This window comes from Gasterosteus aculeatus, chromosome 13 (assembly GCF_964276395.1).
Source record: "Gasterosteus aculeatus chromosome 13, fGasAcu3.hap1.1, whole genome shotgun sequence".
Classification (NCBI taxonomy): Eukaryota; Metazoa; Chordata; class Actinopteri; order Perciformes; family Gasterosteidae; genus Gasterosteus; species Gasterosteus aculeatus.
In genome coordinates this window covers 17,346,491-17,368,268 of record NC_135701.1, presented here as the reverse complement: position 1 = coordinate 17,368,268, position 21,778 = coordinate 17,346,491, and the positions used below count along the sequence as shown (strand labels likewise).

At 43.6% G+C, this 21,778-nt stretch overlaps 1 protein-coding gene across 24 annotated transcripts in view; it reads right to left on the bottom strand.

The window, feature by feature from the left end:
- Positions 1 to 21,778, bottom strand: part of arvcfb (ARVCF delta catenin family member b) — a 157,485-nt gene that overhangs the window by 127,401 nt on the left and 8,306 nt on the right. For 4 of the 24 annotated variants that reach the window (XM_078087564.1, XM_078087581.1, XM_078087561.1 and 1 more), the window contains exon 1: positions 20,199 to 20,371. The exons of 19 other annotated variants lie outside the window; for them this stretch is intronic. The gene's annotated coding sequence lies outside the window, so the exon portion shown is untranslated. Of the gene's footprint in view, positions 1 to 20,198; positions 20,384 to 21,778 lie in introns of those variants that run through there. One more of the 24 variants, XM_078087565.1, reaches the window with a different exon arrangement.

Below are 21,778 nucleotides of genomic sequence, written 5' to 3'. Positions count from 1 at the left end.
GGAAAACATTATCACATTACAGCATTGTTGGGCTTCCATAAAAGCGCACAACATGTTTGACTGTCGCTCCGCGGTGTCTAATGGTGGCCAGGGTTCTTTTTGTTAATAGAGCAGCGTCTGATGCTCACGTTTCATTGCACCCAAATCAATGCCTTGTGCAGATGCAGAGGAGCAGCACACTGTCAGCCTTCATGTCAGCCGAAGCCATTACGACGTTTTTAAGTGAGTAAAAAGTATATTGTTTCACAAGGCTGAAGAGTGGAAAACATGATTTAGTTCTTACTAACGCGGCGTGGTCAACACAAAATTTCCCCTGACTGTCCCTCTATTTCTGTCGCACACACACACTATCCTTAAATAGAATGGAAAGCAGGCAAGTGGCTGCTGGGAGTGGCTTTCACTGGGAATATGATCGATTAAAAGGCAATTTACTCCCCCGCTCAGGTCCTGCACTCCTAAGTCACAGCCCCCAACAGTCCAGATGGAGATCTGAGGGGTCGGAGGAGCCTGCCTCTCCACCGCACACACACACACACAGACACACACACACACACACACACACACACACACGCAAACTGTCTCCAGCCTCGGTTACAGTCTGGTGGGCACTTTTGAAAGCAACTGGGCAGAAACCTGCAGGCAGCACCTGCTAGTCTGAGTGGGAACTTAAACTTTGTGTCTCTGAGAAAGTTCAAATAGACGGCAGAGAGAAGGCCGGCGCATTATTTGTCTGTCTGCGTTGGGGCACCGTTCAAGGCGCGATCCTCCCGTCATCGATGGCAGACTGCAACCCGGATTAATTATTAATTATGTATTAAAAAGCGAAATGGCTAATGTTCCATCAAAATGTATTGTAAATATAATTTGCCCTCCCACTCACAAATACTACGTCCCCTTTATCATTCCACTGCAAAGCTAAAACCATGAGCACACAAGTGCCGGAAGAAGAGGGGGGGGGGGGGGGGGGGTACATTCTTCGTTACCATAGGAACACAAGTGGTGGTGACTGTGTAAAGCAAATAACACACAGTCATTTTAAAAAGGGTGTGAATTAACACCCAGCATTAAAGGCCTAACGTAAACTTATGGCGAGACAGAGACAAAGCGCATTTTCTGTGCCGCATTCACAGGCCGATGTTGGCGTACGACATTCAAACCTGCAGCACGTCTCCGGCCTTTCAGCGACACTTTCCCCGATTATCTCCTCTGTCTGCAGCTCTTGGCTTCGGGGGCGCTTGGCCTCAGACCTCTCCAGACTTAGCGGCTGGAGGTTAATTGATACCGACAGATGACGTAACGTTGGAAGTCGCTCGCCGGGAGATCTGGCTTCTTTATCCACGACAGCACTCGTCACACACACACGGACGGAGTCAACAGATGTGATTCTGTCCAGAAGGCTCTTGTTCCCACATGCACATGTGATGTGTCACAGGGCTAACGACTAAATTCACGCTACAATTTGTAAGCGATATCAATGACTTTGTTTAATTCTCCGTGACACAAATGTGGTCATTATCGCCTTTACACTTCAAGGTTAAATTTAAGGCTTAACATCTGTTTTACTTTGTATGATATGACGATATCAGAGCAAAAATGAAGCTAGCATTGTAACAAAAGTTGCCCAAGTGTAACAAAATTAGCTGACCAGAATTAAAGCCCCTGTGGAAAAACAGAAAAAACATCAGAATTTTTGTTCTTCTCACCTGCTCAAAGGCTGGCTGGCTGATTGATATTCTTGAGGATTTTAATACTAAAGAACCTCCTCCAAAGCTCGCCTGGATGGAATTGATTTTCCTAAAGAATAATTCAGCTGTGGCATAGTAGAAACTTGTGAAAATGCCTCAAAGGCCGAACCCCATGGGTTTGAAGTTTAAGATGTTCTGGCGTGATTCTCCACGGTGTAAAAATGACTCTCTGGAGACTGGATCCAATCTTTTAACTATAGAACAGATTTAATACAGGTACGTCAACGTTTGACCTATTGTCTCCTGCTCCTTTCTCAGACATAAAATATTAATTTATCCTCAGTGCACAGATTAATAAAAAGCTTATTGCTGACAGCGCAGAAAATCCCTGAAACGCTCATTTCATTTTCTGTTCTCAACATAGTTCTTTAAGCATAATTTCCTGACTCGAAGTCCTCATGAATCACACATGATATAGACATAAATGCACGATTGTGCAAATGAATGCCTTCATTCGTTTCGAATCAACCCAACAGTCACTAAATGAAAAGTCCTGCTATGTTTTTCATTCAACGTCCAATTCAATAAAAAATGCATGCAGGCAATGAAATATGTCACTTGCACTTGATGTGGCATTAAAAGCCGCAGTCTTCTATTATAGTTTATGAATTCGCTCTCTCTCACACACGCACAGCTGTCTCTGACAGAAGCAATGCATCAGACAATAGTTGCTGCTGCCCGTGACAAAAGATGGAAAAGATGAGAGAAACGATGATCCATTCGATGGGGAAAACTGCAGCACTTTAACGTTTACAGAATGCAAACCCATTAAGTTGGATATAATGCTCCGTAGAATCTTCTTCCCACCCTGACTGCCTATTTTCAGCACCAAACACAAACAAAAATCGACTGTATTGTCTCTGCGTTTTACATATCTACAAAATATTGGTTCAAAGGTGAGTTGGACTCAAACCATTATTCCTTATTGACTTGACTTGCATAATCTACACCGTCACATAAGAGAAGCAGGCGAGATTTTTGAATTGCACAAAATGCGGTCTGCAACTCTGTGTCAGGTCCCAAATATTTTGCACATTCAAAGCATTTCAGTCCATTTATATCATCACCTCACCTCACCTCTCTTTTCACACCCACCAAAGTAACACCATATTGAATTTTCCCAATAGAAGTGCAAGTGCCGACCTTTCTGACATCTATTTCAGCCTTGAGCCATAAATCTGAGCCTGGGACCCGTCCAGAAGTGGTAAATACCCATGAAGAGGCAGTGGGGATGCAAAGCAACACAGTTGGTATTCATAGTGGCATTTTCCAAAGTTGAAGCTGCATAAATAGCCCAAACTATTACATAACAGTAAACAAACCACATTGTGCCAAACCATACGAGCTCTGTACTGCAGCAGGTGGGTAAACCGACAAGGGACACTGATATAATATCATGCGTTTAGTTTGTGGTAGAGAACCGGCAAATACGTTGTTGAGATGGAAACAGAAAAGAGAAGTCAGTAAGAGTGAAGTTCTTTTGTCTTTTTTGTAGAGCAATGTTTGGCACATGACGTCTCGCAGTAAGTGTCAAACCCTCTTTCCCCTGAAATCACAGCTCGTCGCTCCAATAATGAGGATCACACCAGCATACGCACGTTTAGACCCGTTAATTCCTGTTTATTCCTGTTTATTCCCGTACCTGAGCCACTAGCAGCCAAGCATCTCCTCACAACAACCAGGATGCAGCAAGTTAGAGAAGGTGGGAAGAGAGAGTACAGGGACGGAGGGGAAAAGGTAGAAAACACAACCATGTCGTCCGAAAAGGAGAGAAGGACAAGAATTATTTAGAATATGTTGGAATAAAGAACGGAAAGTACGTAAGAGAAGGTCAAACCAGCATTTAAAACAACAATTCAATCCAACATAATTGTCATGTAGTAGTTTTTGTTATTTGTTGGTGGACATTTAAAACTGCCAACTCGCCAAATACCAACACTTGGACCCCAGTACAACGCGGCGGGCACAGCGTGTCCTTACAAACAGAGTGTCTTTCGCTACTTGGAGTCCCTGTTCATACTCGTACACGACTTCCTCCTCTATGCTAATAATGGGCATGTCTCTGCATTGCCATTAACTCAATGGGTGTCTATGGCTGCCTGACATCCATGTTGGAAGTGGCCCAGCAAGGAAGCGGACCTGATGTCACTAGTTCAATCCACAGCAGCGCCCTATGAATCATGTTTTTTGGATTGTTTCCCCGCTGCTGGTAGCCACATGTTTCACCCGCTCTTCAGTGGCTGATTTGAGGCACACGATTCATTTGAGCTCGAGTTCAAATCCTGCCGCAGCAACGGGCCCGGACTTAGAGCCACGTCCTTCGGAAGGAGATTGGTCGCTGATGAATGCTTCCTGCAGCTTATACGTTTCGTACAACAGCACACGGCAGAAAGGATGCCTTCATAGTTAACGTTTTTCCGGGGCATGGGTCATAAAAGAGACGGTTATAAGTCTGGTACGTCCTCATTCCAGTTTGGAGATGCACACACTGTGGATAATTTATCTACCTCTCATTTTCTCCGGGCTTTTAAACAACGGGGAAGCAGAACTAAAGTCTGTCGTGTGTGACGTACAGTAAAGCAGACTTAGCCTCTGAACAAAACCGCCTCCCTTTACTCAAGCAAGACGAAGATAAAACAGAACGCCAATAAACACCTAATTTAGGACAGAGTAAATTAATAGGTGCTGACAAGCTCGATAATTTTTCAGAGGCAAGAGATAACGGTTATAATTATCAGTCGCGGTATTAAACAGTCAACGGAGAAACACTTGGCTCCGAGAGTGTGTGTGTATGGATGCACTATTGCCAAAGCTGCGCCCATTAATTGCAAACCTCGAGTGTTAATGTGAAATCGTGTGGTTTATTACAGTCCAGTGTGAGCAAAAGACCGGCTCCACAAACCCGTTTTCATGCCAGCTTATGCTCCTCGAACCAGAACATATCTTTTTCCTGAAGCCACTGTGTTGCCAGAGAACAACTGTAGCCCCTCTCTGCAAAAAGAGGTCTTCTTTTTTTCTTTCTTTCCAGCTTGCATTTCATGCCTCGTGGTAGGGAACATTTGCTGCTCCCATAATTCATTACTCCAGGACATTTAGGGCAGTAGTTCATCAATGATACGCTCTTCTGCATCGCAAGCCCGCGTTGACAGGTTTTAGGAGGGAGTCAGGGGTGACCCAAAGTGTGTCAAAGAGAGTTCTGCATTGCAACAAGCTTGTGTATTGTCTTTGACTTTAGTAGGGACTCGAAACACACACACACACACACACACAAACAAACAACATAGTATAAATGAACATTTCTGAGCTTGCCAGGTCAGTCGCACAGAAAAACACACTAACGTCTGCCTGAGCTTGTTACTCTGGTTGCCCGAGCGGGGTGAATGTGGAGAGCGCAGCTGCCCTCTATGGGTGTGAAAACACAACACTGGCTGAGAGGCAGCTCAGATTTGTCCTTCTCCTGCTGCTGCTGCATCGTAGCTGGAAGAAAGAGAATGATAATTGTTGGAGCTCAGGTGTTAAATACTAATCAGTCAGCTTATCTTGGTAGTGTCGCATAGCCATCAAACGGGGCTCCTGAGGCACAGAAAATGAGGAGCTTTTCTCCGTCAGTGAAGTATAACATATTTTCCCCGCTTGGAATGAGGCATTTTATATTTGTGGAATACACTCTGAAAACCCTCCACACTCGGCTACCTCCCGCTTCAAACGCTGTACTTCTTTATGCCGAGTTCGATACATCACAAGGTGAGGCCGTGCTTCTCTACGCTTGGTCCTCCCCGCGCTGCCGTGTCGAGAAAAAACAACTAAAAAACAACATGAAAACACAACACTGCACCGGTGATGCATTTTTCATAGAGCGGGGGTCAAATAAGCGCCCCTTTGTCTGCAACGACGGGGCTCTTAAAAAAAGGGCCGCAGGAGGCCGCAGCTGGTATCTCAAAGACGACTGGCTTCTCCTCTGCACCACAGTGGCCTCTAGAGAGCATTGTAGCTCAGGAGGGAGGCTGGACATTAATCCTCCCCGCGACTCAGAGCTCTTCCCCCTGATCACACCCAACACGCGGTGATGTGTGATCCGACTAAGACCAGGGGGGAATGAAAGGAATATTTGAGACCCCCCTCCCCCACCCCCCATCCTCAAACGTTCATTACCATGCCAAAGCTGGTCACGATGTGGTTGTAATGGAAACAACACTGTTAAATGCAAAAATGCCAACAAAAAATATTTTAAAACTATCCACACTAAAAGATGAGAACATAAAAAGCTAAATGACGCGGAAAATAAGTTGTGCTGTGTTCACCCAAACAATGCTGAAACGCAGTTTGGCCCACTTTTCCAAACCACTCTGCATATCCAGCATGCAACATATTCTCCCTCTACCAGTGTCAGCTGGGATGCATGAATCCCCCACATTAGAGTTGCGGTAAGTCAGGTAATAGAACAATGGTCTGCTCCACCCGGTGCACCTCCCGCCTTTTCATCCGTGGCCACGAACTCCCAGAGGCCCCAAAAAAGAGGAGCATTTCTCAGACGGAGGGCGGGAGTGTGAGCAGAGGCCGCGAGCAAGCAGCTTCTCAGACTGTTGCACCAGTTACCGCGGAAACACGCTCCATTATGCCGGATGGGGGACCTTTGGCTGCCAGTGCAAACACTGACCACATTGCAGCAACACTTACAGTAACGCTGAGGGGAAACACACGGCATCAATAATAATGAATCACTCACTCGCACACTCGTTCAAACACTCATCTCGCTCGCTTTAGATGCTCACGCACACACTCAACCGAGTCCCCTGCTCGGGCACTTGCTTTTTTTCGCTCGTTTTCCCATCCAATAGCTCGCTCAGCATTCACTCATCCGCAAACGCACACTCACATACACACACACACACACACACACACAATATTTCTGTAGGAGTAGAGTGACAAAAACCAGCCAGAGAGAGCATCGCAGGATGTTTGACAACTGCAACAACACACAGAGAAGCGTGGCTGAATGGTAGTTATTGCCTTGTAAACGAGGTGACACTGTACATATAAACAGTGAAGTCACCCCCCACCGATTATGTGAATCTTAAAAAAACAGGTCACGAATGAGCTCTAAACTCTTGTTGAAGACTATTTTCCGATTAAGGGATAAACATTTAACTAAGATACATCAGCATGACATGTCCTTATTAAAACAATTATTCTAAAGTTTTAGTGTTCTGGGAACGTTGTGATGAAATGTGCAAATTATCCGTTGTCTCATTAAATCTAATTAGCTCATTTTAAATTTCCATACATTTGCAGATCATAAATCTTAACGCTGTAAAAAGCCAAGAAGCTTCAAAATATATTTTTAATTGTGTCTATTTATTAGAGATAAGGTGCCCAGGGGGACTTTAGCTTCTGGTTGAGTCGCTCCATATAAACAACCCTTAAACAAAAGCGATTTTTGTAATGTTTTTTTAAATAAGATAAATGAAATCGAAAAACTTTTTAACTTCTGCTACTGAAGTTGAGATGTGTGGCTCAGCGTATGAGAAACAAAGTAACTTTAAAAAACCTCTAAATATATGCATTGTAAAATTCCATATTTTTGGTAGAAAGCTAATAGATATCCCAATTAAACTTCCAGGGTTTACTATGTTAAACTTTTCTTGTTACATAAACGTCATTTCAATTTGTTGATATTGATTTATTGTCGCACAATATTCTGAAAAAGCATTTAATTTCCTGGTAAATGGACATGTTTTATTAAATTATTGTTAAGTTGTTCTATTTGCAACATCCATGGACTTAACAGGTACATTAGGTACCCATAGGATCAATTTAAAGCGACTACAATGTCTATATTCATTGTAATGAAGGAACAACAGTCCAGCTGTGTGGCTCCCTGATGCGTTAATTGTTTTTGGACAACAACAACAATAACAATGAGGCTGTCTAACACATCAAGCATTGGCTACGGACGTGGATTTGGTCTTCAAACTGAGAAAAACACACCAGAACTAGATATGCTGGTTAAAGTGGAGCAAACACAACAGTGTTGAAAGTTAAAAAAGAAGAAAACTTATTCATAAAAAATGATTGATGATTGATTTGTTCGTGTGTTTATTTTTTTTTCTCGTCAGCATGAGTGACAGGTGCATGGATGGGAACGTGAGCCACTAAGGCAGAGGGACTACCAGCACACTTTACTTCAAGTAGGCCAATCAGAAGAAAACTAGAGAGCATAAAATCCCTGCAGTATTTAAATGCAATATATTTACACTCGTTTTTCTGTTGCATCATGTTATTTATTTTGTTGGAATGTCCCGTTTTATTTCTGTTATCAGAAATCGTATGAATTGTATTATACATTGGAACGCAGCAGCGGCCATTTTCCTGACGTGTGTTGACGTTGCGTTACCACCGTTGGGTGGGACGATGTACAGGCGTCCCGTCATCACTGGTTTGCGGGGTCATCCGTAGGTCACTCAGGCTCAGACATCTCTGACCAAGTAGGAAATGCGACCTGGGACGACTGATGAAACTCACTACCAGTGCTTTTCAAAAACAAACCCACCTCTTGGACTCGAGGGGGCATCCTATTTAAAGGTCAAATACCGCGGCAGGGAGAGATTCCGTGGTATTTACATTGTAAAGCGCATGCAGGTCTATCACCATGCAGCATTATTTTCAAATCCTTGAAAAAAACGCTGTCCCTTGACAGCCCAAGGGGTAAACGCATCGCTGGTGGTAGACGACATGTTTACTGCCGCCTTGTCTTCATTTCCATCATCCAAAATGAAATACAGTGAAAACAATATTTTTTTTTCCCTCCACATGTAGAAAGATTGGAACCACGAACCGAAGCAAATTTGCTTTTTAAATCACTGCGATATCATCTGAATGAAAACATACCTAATGTTACAGTCAGTATCTTAAAATGCAAAAACAACATCGGCACGACAGATGTAACGACCTCCACTACATTACTTCTACAAAAACATATATCTAATTTATTTTTCTTCCAAATGTATGCGGAGGCCTGTTCCAAGTTCAACAGGGAAAATATATCCGCTGAGAGAAGTGTGGCTAAGACAACAGTTAAAATATCCAGTTTTTAGGGGTCAAAACAGTCGTCCACCACATCTAAAACCTCCAGTTTGTTATGTTTTCATATTTCAGGAAATTTTAGTCAACCATTCAAGTATCTAACTAAAGGCACCAGGGCTTTATCGCCAGCGTAATCCATTCACACAGCACTTTCACTCCATTTGTAGAATATTTTAATAAACCCCAAACTCTGCTACAAATGACATTTGAAGACAAGATATTACAGAATGTTTACCCAAATATGCCAATTCTATTCATGACGGAGGCCTGAATAATTTTACATAAAGATTACTGAAGATGATGATTTGTACTTCTCAGCTCTTGAATATCGTCTATTTCACCACGCTGACATTACACATCACACACACCTTTTCCTTTCTGTGCCCTTAAGTTGCCGTATGACCGTTTACTTCTGGTCTCTCTACGACAGAACATCCAATGAACACCTGTTATCTACCTGACTTTGAACCCCCCCCCCCCCCCAAATGTTCAGTCACATGTTTGCAACTGATGAACTCCGCTTGTGACGGAGGTCCTCCAGATGGTGGAGATCTTGTTGGAGATGTTTTCCCAACACTAATGCTGGTTGAATGATTTGCAGCCTGTTAAGGCACATCTTGCCCTGACGTAACACCAGAACAAATTGAGCTTGGGAGAAACAGATGCCGAAAGCATGGAGGGGTAATTTATGTCAGCGCGTTTCATCTCTACAATAATAGCATAGAGGGGATACGGGTTTGAATCTGTTGTGCTGCCAGATGTCTTGAGCATGTAGAGACGTTTATCAGCGTACAGGTGGGAAGGGCACTTCGGAGGAGAAAAATTAAGGAATTAAAACAAAACTAATTCACGTTCAACTTTGGCTGAGTCACAGATGTATGAATCACTCGTTTTAGATTCAACTTTTCATTGCTGGCAAACCATGTGACAACTGGAATTAAGTAGTGAATGGGACAGGATTATTTGGTATGAATGTTAAATGTAACGCAAACCCATTATCGTAACCGTTTTTATTAATGAGCTTGAAAAAAAAAAGTTAGTGAGCCACCTCTGATTCTTCACACTTCATTTGTAATTGATCACCGGCAAACTGGTGTCCGGGGACCACCCGCCTAAGAGTTGCAATGTTTTCTCTAAAGACATTGGTGGGGGTGATAAACCCAGAGAGATCAGCCTACTCTTAGGGGCCGGATGAAGAAATTCTAGTTTTATTAACCCCAATCTGCTCCTGGATCGTGCAAAAACATGACTTTTTTAAGCCTATTATGTTGGCCAAGAGAGTTATTCTAGATTGCATGCTATTGTCTTTGCACAGTCAGTAACTGATGTACCACTCAAAACCAAATAACAATGAACTTTTGGGAAGGCACCTCTTAAAATAGTTCCACGCACCATCCAATTCGAGCAGGCACGCAGCCAAAAGGGAGGCAGGTGAAAGTAACTGTGGGCATTTCATAGAGCACACCGACGAGGTGAGTCAGGGGGCTGCTGCAGGCCTCAGGCCGCCTCATTAGCCATGGATGGATGGCTGGACGAACAGGAACAAGTAGCTGGTGGGGTTTTGGTCCCTCACCAGCAAAAAGTACAATTGATTACGTCTTGCATGCAAGGTTATATATTTACAAAATAAATGTGAAAGTACGGTTAAGATTATTTCAGTCAGCGCCCCATCAATGACTGCTGTTGTCAAAGGCTGAATCCTGCGTGAAGAACTATGTTGAAGAAAATGCCTCCAACTCCGCGCCAAGGAGGTTAATCTAAATTAACGCTCCTTAACACTCCTACAGCTGCAAGCTTGGCCTGGCTCTCAACAAAGCGCCAACGCTATAATCATCACACCTCCACTTGAGAGGAAATTACTATGGAAGAAATCTGGAAGGATGTAGCCAAAAAAATATGATGTACAAAACATCCCAACCACATTTTAAAAACATTGAGATATTCCTTCCTTGTTCAGGCCAACCCTACATTTTGCAGCCAGCCAAGCTCAACACATCCCCCTAACCTCGACGAGCCGGGATGGAACACCATCAGGAACACCACCTCCTTGGCTGCGAGAGAGCTGAGATATAAGATGGAGAAAATGGAGGCTCGACCATACGGGCAAGCAAATCCTTGCGGTGCGTCAAGAAGAAAATCTTTGTGCAGCAAGATTTCAATCCGAGTGTGATAAGTCATTTAAACGTAATCACCTCCCATATGTCCGAGGCTCCCCGAGAGATTACAGTGTGGCCATGGCAACGATGGAGGCGGAGAGAGGAAGGAGATGACAGACACGGAAAACGTAAAAGTCATTTTTACAGCACTCTGTTTGCAATTCGGTAAAGCAAACAGAGAAATATACTTGTTTCTGTTCATATTCATTTTGTTAGTTGTCATTTTTTAATGAAGGGATGTTGTAAACGCCGCACAAAGCCATAAGGTCAGTCGGCTGCAGGCCCCGCTGAGGAGAGGTGAGAGACCCAGTCATGTGAAGCTGCTGTGCTGATTTTATTATGTTTCACAGCCCTCACAGGAGAGAGGAAGCTGCTCTTTGGCTGGAAAGGCAGCCGTTGTTGTCGTGTAATTATTCATTTTCCAGAAAATGCGTAGTCTGACAGAAATGTGTCAGGTCGGCAGGGACAAATAAAAAAGTGTCATACAGAAGATGATGAAAATTGTTCACCATTTTTGCTAAAATTTTACAGACCAGGCAAGTTGATGATGATGTGGTTGTTGGTATGCAGCCTTAATGCAACGTGGTGGAGCTCGACACAGAATGGAAACATGTGGAGTGTGACAGAAAGATGCGAAGGAAAAAAAAAAGTATATTTATAACTCTGGTTGTATCTAGTATAATTATATCTAGTACATCTAGTCCTGTATGTCAATACATCCGACACGGTCCTAAATACTCTCACATAATCACTACAGCCGACAGGCAGGTCTGCTTTGTCAGTGTCCTGGTAATATTGTACCAAGACTGTGGTTATATCACAAATCCAAAAATCCACACACTGTATCAAGGGGAGGAGGGGGGGGGGGCTGGGACTATCACACAGGCCTGTCAGATTATAATGTCCAAAGCTTTAAAGGAGGAGGGGAGAAAGAAGAGATTAGAGATTATCATTTTATAGTTGGGCAGTACTTGGGGGAAAAAAAGAGGACTTTGCTGTCATGACAAGTATTGATTCTTAACCTTTTCACAGGGTGATAATAACCTGTGAGCCGCCGTCCCCGAAGGCCCGACAGAAAAGAAAAGGGAGGGATGACACCACAGTGTGTTCTCTATTTTCACCTGCGGCTCAAAGCAACATTTTGGCATTTTACAAGTGTCAAGCCATTTCATTTTCTCGTACAAATGGCAACAGCAGCAAGGGGAGAAGACCATATTGCTTTGTGCTTCGGTTCCTTACATAACACTTTATGTTACCATTAATAAAAGCTGACAGTGTAAAAAAAGAAGAAAAAAAAAGCAGATTCTGTTTGCATTTCTGAACTGCAGCCGTAATGAACGATCAATTGTGTGCAGAGACACAAGTGGCTTTAACCTCTCTGCCCTTCTAGGGGGGCTGTCACAGAGCACCGTAAAGGGCTCAATCCCACCGTGCAACTTAACCACTTACCCGCGTGAACGGCACGGAGCCTCAAGCGCCAATTGATCGGCATGTTACAGAAAACAAACCCCACGAGGGGGGGGGGGGGGGACGAGCCGTTTGCGCTGACACACTGGTTCTAAGGAGGCCGGGTTGTGGCGGCGTTTGTATTTGGGAGGGGGGGGAGGGGAGGGGGCTCAGGTTACGTCACGTACCTCCCACAGCAGCTGTTTGAACTAGATTTAAACTCAACTGCAGCAGTTCTGATGTGTGCCGTGGCCTAGAAACCGCTGCCGAGTGGCTTAGAACTGACCTCGATATTTCCAGACAAGGCCACATCGACGGCCGCAGGGCAATCAGGGGAACACAAGTCCGAATCAGCGTTGTTAAACGGCTCGTCACCGGGGGACGAAGGAGCGGGCTTTGAGAAAGGGCAATAATAAAGAACTCACACTGAATCTGGCTCCCTGAGTGCTTATTTTTCTTCTTATATTCACAGCATAACGAACTTTTTTAGACATGAGGCCCCGGATTGACAAGAATATCAACTTTAGTTGATGATTGTTTCCCGAGGGGGACGGGTAAAAGTAGCAGTGTTGTTTTTGAAGAGCTCGCTGTAATTTGGAAACGTGTGTTTGCCAGTAAAAGAGGACACGCCGTGGAAGTGAGGAACACAAACAGCGTGACACAAAGGCCAGACTCTCCCGTCATTACAGACCAAACAAGCACATGGAGAAAACAATACTCTGAGGCGGTCCAGCAGGAATAAAATCCTTTAATCACAACATGTAAAAGCTGAAGATGTCCAGCCCCTTGCTTGGGTTTTCATTAATTTCTTCTATTCATCTGGTCATGATGCCTCTCTTTTCAATTGGAGTTTGAATAGGCGTCTTCAGTCTATATTGAATCAAATCAAACATGGCTCACGTGCTCGCGGCATATTGCAATTCTGTAAAACAAACAAAGAGGGGCCCCACAGGTGGAAGGCATCATTGTTTTTGATGTGAATTGCACAATAATGCTGATGTACGATGTTCTGACCCTTGTACATGGAAGAAAGCAGAGGTCTCAATTAGTTATTTCTGTACACTAGTCTGCATATGTACAGTGTGTGTTTGTATGAGACGGAGAGAGAGTGTGTGTGTGTGTGATCTGGGCATTGAGTGCAGGTCCCAGTCTGCTATAATTAGCCCTCTTTTCACTAAACCGATTAATCTCTAACACTTAGACCGCAGCTCCCCCTTTCTCACACGCACGCACACACACACATCCTGCTGTATTTGTAAGCACATGAATGACCAACCTGAGTACTACATGTATTTAAAAAGACATATGACAAAATTATTTAATACAAATTTGTCTCAAAGAAAATTTGTTTTCAGATCAACAAAAGGTTGAATCTAAACCACATTGCTTCCATCTCATGATCCGTAAATCATGAGATGCATATGATTATGCACTCACTTCCTAGGACACTAAAGCCATTATAAAAGAAACCGGTGAAAAAACAATGAAGAAAATGCTCTCGCGTTTCATCATCTATTTAGATTTAGAAAATCACTCAACCAATCATCTATTCAATATTCAATTAATTTCCTTGAGAGGATGAGGGCTCTGCTGAGGTCCACAGGAGCAGGTTGGGAGCATCCTCTGCCTGTATGGCAGCTGAGTAACACGGTCACTGGGGAGCAGCAGGACTTCCAAATCAAATTAGGCCTAAACTAGAATTGCACACTTGCATTCTGATGCCATAGATCTAAATATCGAGCTCCATCACTCTAACGTTGGGTTTCTGTACATCGCTCCGTAAGCATACTTCTCTCTCCCTGCTGTCTTTTTCTCAATCATTTAAATGCAAAAAAACTACTACTTTTTGTACAGAACTGCACCCGATACGACCCACAACGACAGACAGCGGAACAAAAATGAAATGGGCCGCGTCTCTTCATTTTGACCAAATGACTGCAGTCCAAAAGAGCAACATTATCCGATCACAAGATTTAAAAAAGAAAAGCTCTGTGCTAATTGGAAACCCTTGAAGTTCTCTTATCACTAGCCTGTAAAGGTCATTTGAATAATGCCCGTGCCCCCGAGGCGCTTAAAGATTGAATCCTCCAGAATCCCCTCTCCTGTTTGCATCGCTGTCAGCCCTTCTTCCTTTAGCCGGATGGCGCACTGTACTTTTGAAGCAGCCAATGCAAACTACCACTACGTCTACTTACCTAACTATGTGTACACATGGCATATTATCCCATCTAATCAGAACATCAGAAATGTTACTGACTTCCATAATGTCTCCGTCATAACGGCAAACTATAATGGATAATAATAATGCCCGTTATGAATCACATGAATGACCCCCCCGTTTCCGTTTGACTACACAGCCCCGAGTTAAATGGACTGCAAACAATCAACACATGTAACACATACAATGAAAGTTTGGGCCCAATCCTCACCAAATAGATGACAAAAGTCTTTAAAAGAGGTAACAGGCCATGCAGAGTTATTGAATTAATCCCCTGCCAGCAGCAGATGGGCGGGAGCTTAGTGGCTCCTAGTAAGAGCTAATGTATTTTTGCACTCAATGTAACGATGGTCAGGACAGCTCGGCCAAATGGAGCTCTTGGAGATCTAACAAAGGGAGATCTGGTAAAAAATAGAAAAATGGAAAGCAGGTTAGAACGTTGCTGTGACCCGCTAGCTCAGAGGATACAGGGTCAAGGCGAGTGCAGAGCGATGTAAACCGCTACACAGGGAAATCCTCAGGACTACAAAGCTGTGTGTCCTATACAACAAATACCACGCAACCATCACTATTTAGGTTTATTGTAATGATCTGGTTCAAAATTGGGCTGACATATATTTTTCCAAATAAAATGTGTATGCTTGGATTGATGTTGTTGCATGAGACAATATTTTGATTAAACTATGCTGAGATCCTGCAGTAGATGTCACTTACATTCACGATAGTGGCAGGCAGATGAAAAGCTGTCTCAGTCCTGCTAGCGTGTAAATGTCTAAGCTTTCATTTTTAAGACAGCTTGCTCCACTTCAGACTTTCTTTCGAAAGTTTAGAAAATGTACCGCAATAAAACGTCCTAAACCTGGTGTGAAGCCAAAGCAGTGACATTGGCAGCTTCCTTACTGATACCCCCGGCATAAGCATGTGGTGTCTACGGTTACACATGTAAACCCACGCAACATGTGGCCGAGCACCGTTTCCAGCACACAGGCTCATCCAGGGCTGCTGTATCTGCAGCCTACTGAAGCATAATCAAATCTATCAACACTATAGCTCCCACAACAAGCGATATTCAGAGATGGAAAGATTTGAAATTCATCACATCAAATGTAGTCAGGAAGGGAAAGAAGAAAGGTTTGACAATATACATAAAACATATCGGAGGCTTTATTGGCACACTGCAGCGCACCGACTACTGAATTGCCGGATATTATTTCACGGTTAAACTAAAATTAAAAGCAATGGAAGGCTTGAACAGGGACAAAATGTGAAAATTAAAAACACACTTGAGGGACACACTGTATTAGCTTAGTGGATGCTCACTGAGAATAATCTATCACCCATCCTCCAAATTCCCTCTGAACGTTACCAGGGTTACAGCATCCCTCTTCATTTCACATGCACTGCTTCAATTTCCATCATGCGCCAGCGAGTGTTGCTTTGCTCTTTGTCTATGTCGGAGAAATGTGTTTCATAGGGACTTAAACATAATCTCCTCTGACAACAAAGACAGAATGCAATATTGTAAATCACCTGCAAGCCAGGCTGCATCATACGTCAACGTATCGTAGAAATGTGTCAGAGTGGAAAAATATGATATATAACTCCAAGCGTGGAGCACAAGCGAGACACACCATGTGCTTCAATGAGAGTTTGAAAGCATTTCAGCCTTTCATCTGCCTAACTGACAACTCATAAGCTCAACAGCCACCATGAAGTCTGCAGAGGGCTGTATGTAGGTTGCCATGTGTAGGAACCTCTGGGCCCCCCAGTGGGACTTCACTGGGTTGGAAAACGCATCGGATCAAAGACACCAGCGGAGGCTAGAGGCAGAGGGGCATGTGGGAATCCTTCAGGTGGCTGCAAAGACTCATGTAAGCTCTGGATACCTCCCGGGCCTCAGCAGCTGTTGGGCTGAGACCCATAAGAGCAGATTAGGAAGGAACAAGACGGAGGCGGAGGAGCAGGACGACGACGCTGGCGTTTTTTTTTTCCATCACAAATATGGTACATGGTAAAGGCCTCGCATGTTACAGTGCCGTAGCCCTGTCAATTACTCGCACACGGGACACGGGTCCCTGGGTGGAGACGCCAGATGGGTTTTTGCAATGTGGGCTATCTCTCTGCGCAGCGAGCTAACTGCCAATCGGTTGCCTCTCGGCATTTTTCAGAAAATGTCACGACTAACGAGAATCTTTTCAGAGCGGCTTGGGCTTTGCGTGTGCAAAATCAACGGCTCAGAATATTCATATCCTGTACCCAACAGCTGACTGCAGATATAGCAGACCCAGCGGGAGCGGTTACCAAAAGGGGGGAAGAGACGAGCAAGAAGACGGGGTGGCATTTGAAAAAAATCGGTGTGAAGCTGCACCCAGATAACGGTGAGGCCTGCAGTCAACCAATTGATTTGCAGCGCTCTAAAATACGTTCCAAATCCCCCCTGATGCAACTGGTGTTGCCTGTTTGTGGGTAGTGTATACAGACGGGGAGCGACAGATTCTCAAACGCCATTATATTGAGACAGGAGATTATTTGCGGCCATTTAAAGCTGTGGCAATTCTGGCCTGAAACTATTTACACAGGCACGGTGTAAAGGATTGCTCTGTATTTACAAACTTGTTTAAACAGTCGGCTGCACTGTAATTTCAGAGCTAACTCAATCTATCCAGCATCTTGTACTGCAGCTGTAAGCTCTGCAGGGCAATAAAAGACAGACAAAAATGATTTAGCAGCGCAGCCAAAGTGCAATTTATAATCCTTTTTAGAGAAAACGTGCTGTGATTCTGCAAAGATCCTGATACTTGCAGTACCCAAACCTCACAGATATGATACATCATTTGTCCACACTGCTACCAAAGCTACAATGAGGTAATTGGGGTCATATCACTTGTCATAGAGTTTGATTACTTTCAATTTCAAATTAATTTTTGCATAAAAAATGTGAAATGTACATTTGCGATAGAAGTAGACTGGATTACAGCCTATCAGGGATTTTTCTGGCACTTGAACTTAAATAAATGCTTTCCCTGAGGTCAAACAAGAGGGGAGTTGCACAAAATTAATAGTTTCTCCTTCTCTTTAGTTTAATCTCTTCACTTAGCAGAGAAATAAATATCTCAATTCAGAATAGTTTTAAATAAAGAAAGTTAGAAAAGGTCCAATTCATCCTTTTTGTAAAAAGACAAAAAAAATGATTATTTAGCTAGAAACCTGGACTTGAAAGCATCGTGCTAAACTAAAAGCACACTGAAAAGAATGGGTTCTACAAGTGACACAATCTCCTTTAATATCCAGTCACTCGCACAGAGAAAAAGTGAATCCCTTCGTATTCATAGAGGAAAAATGCTTCTTTTGAATCCTACTGGTGGAAAATACGGCAGCTTCAAAATTATATAAAAAGGTTGTTTGATTTGTTCTCAGTTGTGTGATTGAAAAGATTGAAGAAGTGGCCAAAGTAGCTTCAACTCCAATCAGCTTCTCCGATTAAATCACCTCTCCTGTTCGACAAAGTCTGCTGCTAAGTTGTTATGAAGTTGGGTGTCTGTAGACGTAGGATGACAAGTACAATAAGACAGACAAGACAACTTGGGGCAATTGGACTGAGGTAAAAATACAGACATTAGTGTGTTTAGGAACAGCACAACAAAACTTACTAATAATTACTTGTATTTCTCGGTTTAATATCTCCAGCCCACCAGCTTAATCCTCACACTTATTTTTTATAAAACTCAAGTTTCTGTCTCACACCACGGATCTGTCTTACTTTGTCCATCGTAACAACACACCAACACAGAGATCTAATTTAAGCCACTGGATAAGAGAAAGGAAACTTGAGGAGTGTAAAGTCTAAGGTTACACACATCTCTTTCTCATGCATTTATGCGCATGGAAATGGGGCCACGATATCAGGCTTTAACTGTGATAAGACCATTAAGAGATGAGCGGAGCGAGTAGAAAAGGCTGATGCAAACTGAAATGAATTCATGCAGCGATGTGATCACGTACCCTGAGAAAGGGTTCTTGGGCTTGTGTCCCACATATGTGCACACAAACAACAAATCAACAACAAATCATCACACACACACACACACACACAATCCTTTAACAAAGCCAGTCATCATTCACCGCGACCAATGTGTCGAGCTAACAGGGTCCCTGTGGGACATCAAGGCTTCGTCCTCCAAGGGATCGGTTACCCTTCAATCCCATCAGCCACTGCAGCGTTCGCCTTTCCCTCCCTCTAAAGCCCTTCGTTGGCTCACGGTCATTCCTTGTGTTTTAAAGAGATGCTGTGATGAAAAAAAGGGGGGGTTGTGAGACAATGTTATGACACTGGAGTATAGAGGATTAGGAAAGCAATGCTGTCGAATCAATTTCAATGTTGAGCTTTGATTTCTGTCCATACAGGCAAAAAGTAATTGAGTGCAGTTGTCTTGAAAGATAACACCATTTACTGTAATGGTTGTTCTTAGTCTCTCCAAGGGTTTACTTTCATCCCTGAGGCGCCGTTCTATAACGCGCAGCGCGGTGGAGGGAAAACCATCTTCTTAAACGCTCCAATAATTCATATTTTTGTGCACATATAACAAACTAACAAACGTTGAGACAAGCCTACTGATGGTCGGCCCACTGTGTAACACCTCTCCATGCGGTTTATCTGTTCGGCAGCTAAATGTTTTTTTCATGTTCACATTCAGTCCTTCACCAGACGCAAAGTTCAAATTATAGTAGAAGTAATTTGGAAAAATGATTTATGATGATGTTCTAAATCACCAGAGTAACTGCTGACATCTGGGAACAGAGAAACATTCCTACAACAAGGTCCAACAAAGCAAAGATCCCGAGCAGTCAAGTCACCAAGCAGGTTGTAAATGACAAACTGGTACCGTGAGGCAATGTTAGACAAACAAAAGAGGCAGAAATACATGTTTTCTGAAAATATTCTCCATATGTTTCTTTTTGATAAGCCACAGAATGGATGTCCTAGATAATAACACCAGCTATGATTGTACATGTGGGCTATTTTAAGTGCCTAAATGGGAACTGAACCATAAACTATTCCTTCCGCTCACTGGACTTTAATAATGGATGACAGAAGAACATTTAAATGGATTTCCTGCTCAGATTGAACAAAAAAAAAGAAGTGCTACTAATCAAGATACCACACCAATGTACACTGGCGTTCATTCATAGTTAAAAGCTTACATCCGCTGCATTGCGTTTCAATAGCTTAACTACGCTTCTCCAACACACGCACACACACACACACACACAACAAATGCTCTGAATGTTTAAATCAATCCGAGTTCCGCTAATGCTAAGTGTTCTTTCCCTTTCTCCCCCCCGCCCCCCCCCTTAATGCTCCCTCCCTCTTTCCTTCTCTCCTCCTTCCCTACGGACCTCCGGCCCGCTCTCTCGTGGCTGGCTCGGAGCTTCACAGTGAGCACCCAGCAACCAACAGCAGCCACCCGCGAGGCCCGCGGCACTATCAAAGAGCCCGGCTGAAATGGAAGAAGGGAGACAGCTCAATCGCTGAGTCTCTCATTTCCTCACGGGCTCGAAGGAGATGCACATTTGGTCCCATGGATCGATGCAGATCATCTCATGCCGTGGTGGATCCCGTGATGCTCCGTGGTAGTGCTGCCGAGGGACGAATTCAGTTGCTGGAGAGTCCAAGCAAGGAAAGCCTCACACTGCTACACGCAGCAGCGGGCCTTGTCTGAATCGTAGTTTGTAGTGGGGATACTAGCAGAATAAGAGGATTACAGTGTTTACCCCATGTGATGATGACAAGTCAGTGCAGACTCGGCATGGCTTTCTGTTTTTATATATGTGAACTGTCTGCATGCAGTTTTTACATGCGTATGCAGCGTGTACGTTAGTGGCATACATATCTATATATATATATATATATATATATATATATATATATATATATATATATATATATATATATATATATATATATATATAGATATAGATATATATATATATAGATATAGATAGATAGATAGATATGTATGTGGTTCAAAGGCTGAAGGAGCCTCGTACACACTGCACCACTGCCCTCTGTGCTGCAACGCTCTACAGCAGCCAGAATTGATTTCAGCAGTGCCACAACGCTGGTTGGCATAGAGACCCTCATTTGCAGTTCTCCTCCACGATACCCAGATCTCTGCATTGGAGAAATCTACACTTCAAATAGCAAGGGAGATGGAAAGAGGGGAAAAAATGCTTTATTAATGAGCCAGACCAGCGCCGGGAAAAAAAGCATTTATGAGAGGTTCCCAATTAAGCTGTCATAAACTGAGAACAAGTCACTTCTAATCACCCAAATCCCTTGTAATGGGATGGTCGACTGTTTCTCTCCACGCTGAACACACATCTCTTTGAGTCGGAGGAGAATTGTCTGCTGCAGGAGGCAGGAGAGACAGCTTGCATCTACAATCGCTCCGTCCCAGCTGAGCAAAGCTCGCGGCTTTCAGACCGCCGCAGCTCGAGCCCTGCACATCAAAAACTCCCCCCCACATAAAGCCCGCCGTTGATGAATACGCTGGCCTCTTCTCCGGCACATTCATGTTCTGACAGTGTCCCTTTATATTTGCTGCCAGCTCTTAAGTAGGGGAGAAAAACATTTTCCTGTCTTTATTTGACAGCCTCTTAGTGAGGCATCTCGCGTCGAAGACACACGGCTGTTTGGGAAGAGCGACGAACGTGGAGGTGGACACATAGGAGGAAGGCGTCTTTTTTCTTTCTACATATTGCGTAAGCGGTCAAACTCAACTGATTGCTGATTTGACGTAAAAGTGGCGATGGGAATAAAGTAAGGGGAAAGGCCACCTCAGGTCGTCTAATTTAACCTTTCTGTTGATGATGATGATGACTTCTAAAGGAAAAGTTTGACATTTTGAGAAATACACCGAGCCTTTTTGCCTGCAGAGTTAGAACAAAAGATGTCATATTTTCCGTTAATTAAATGTTACAGACGAGAGATGGTTAGTCTCATCATAGACTGGAATCGAGGGAAAAGGTTTCCTGACATATTGGAGTCACTTAGAGGTTGCCTGGCAACCAAAAATATCTCTGCTCCCGGCCAAGGAATAGTCCAGCACGTAACCCGTTGTGATCCCCAA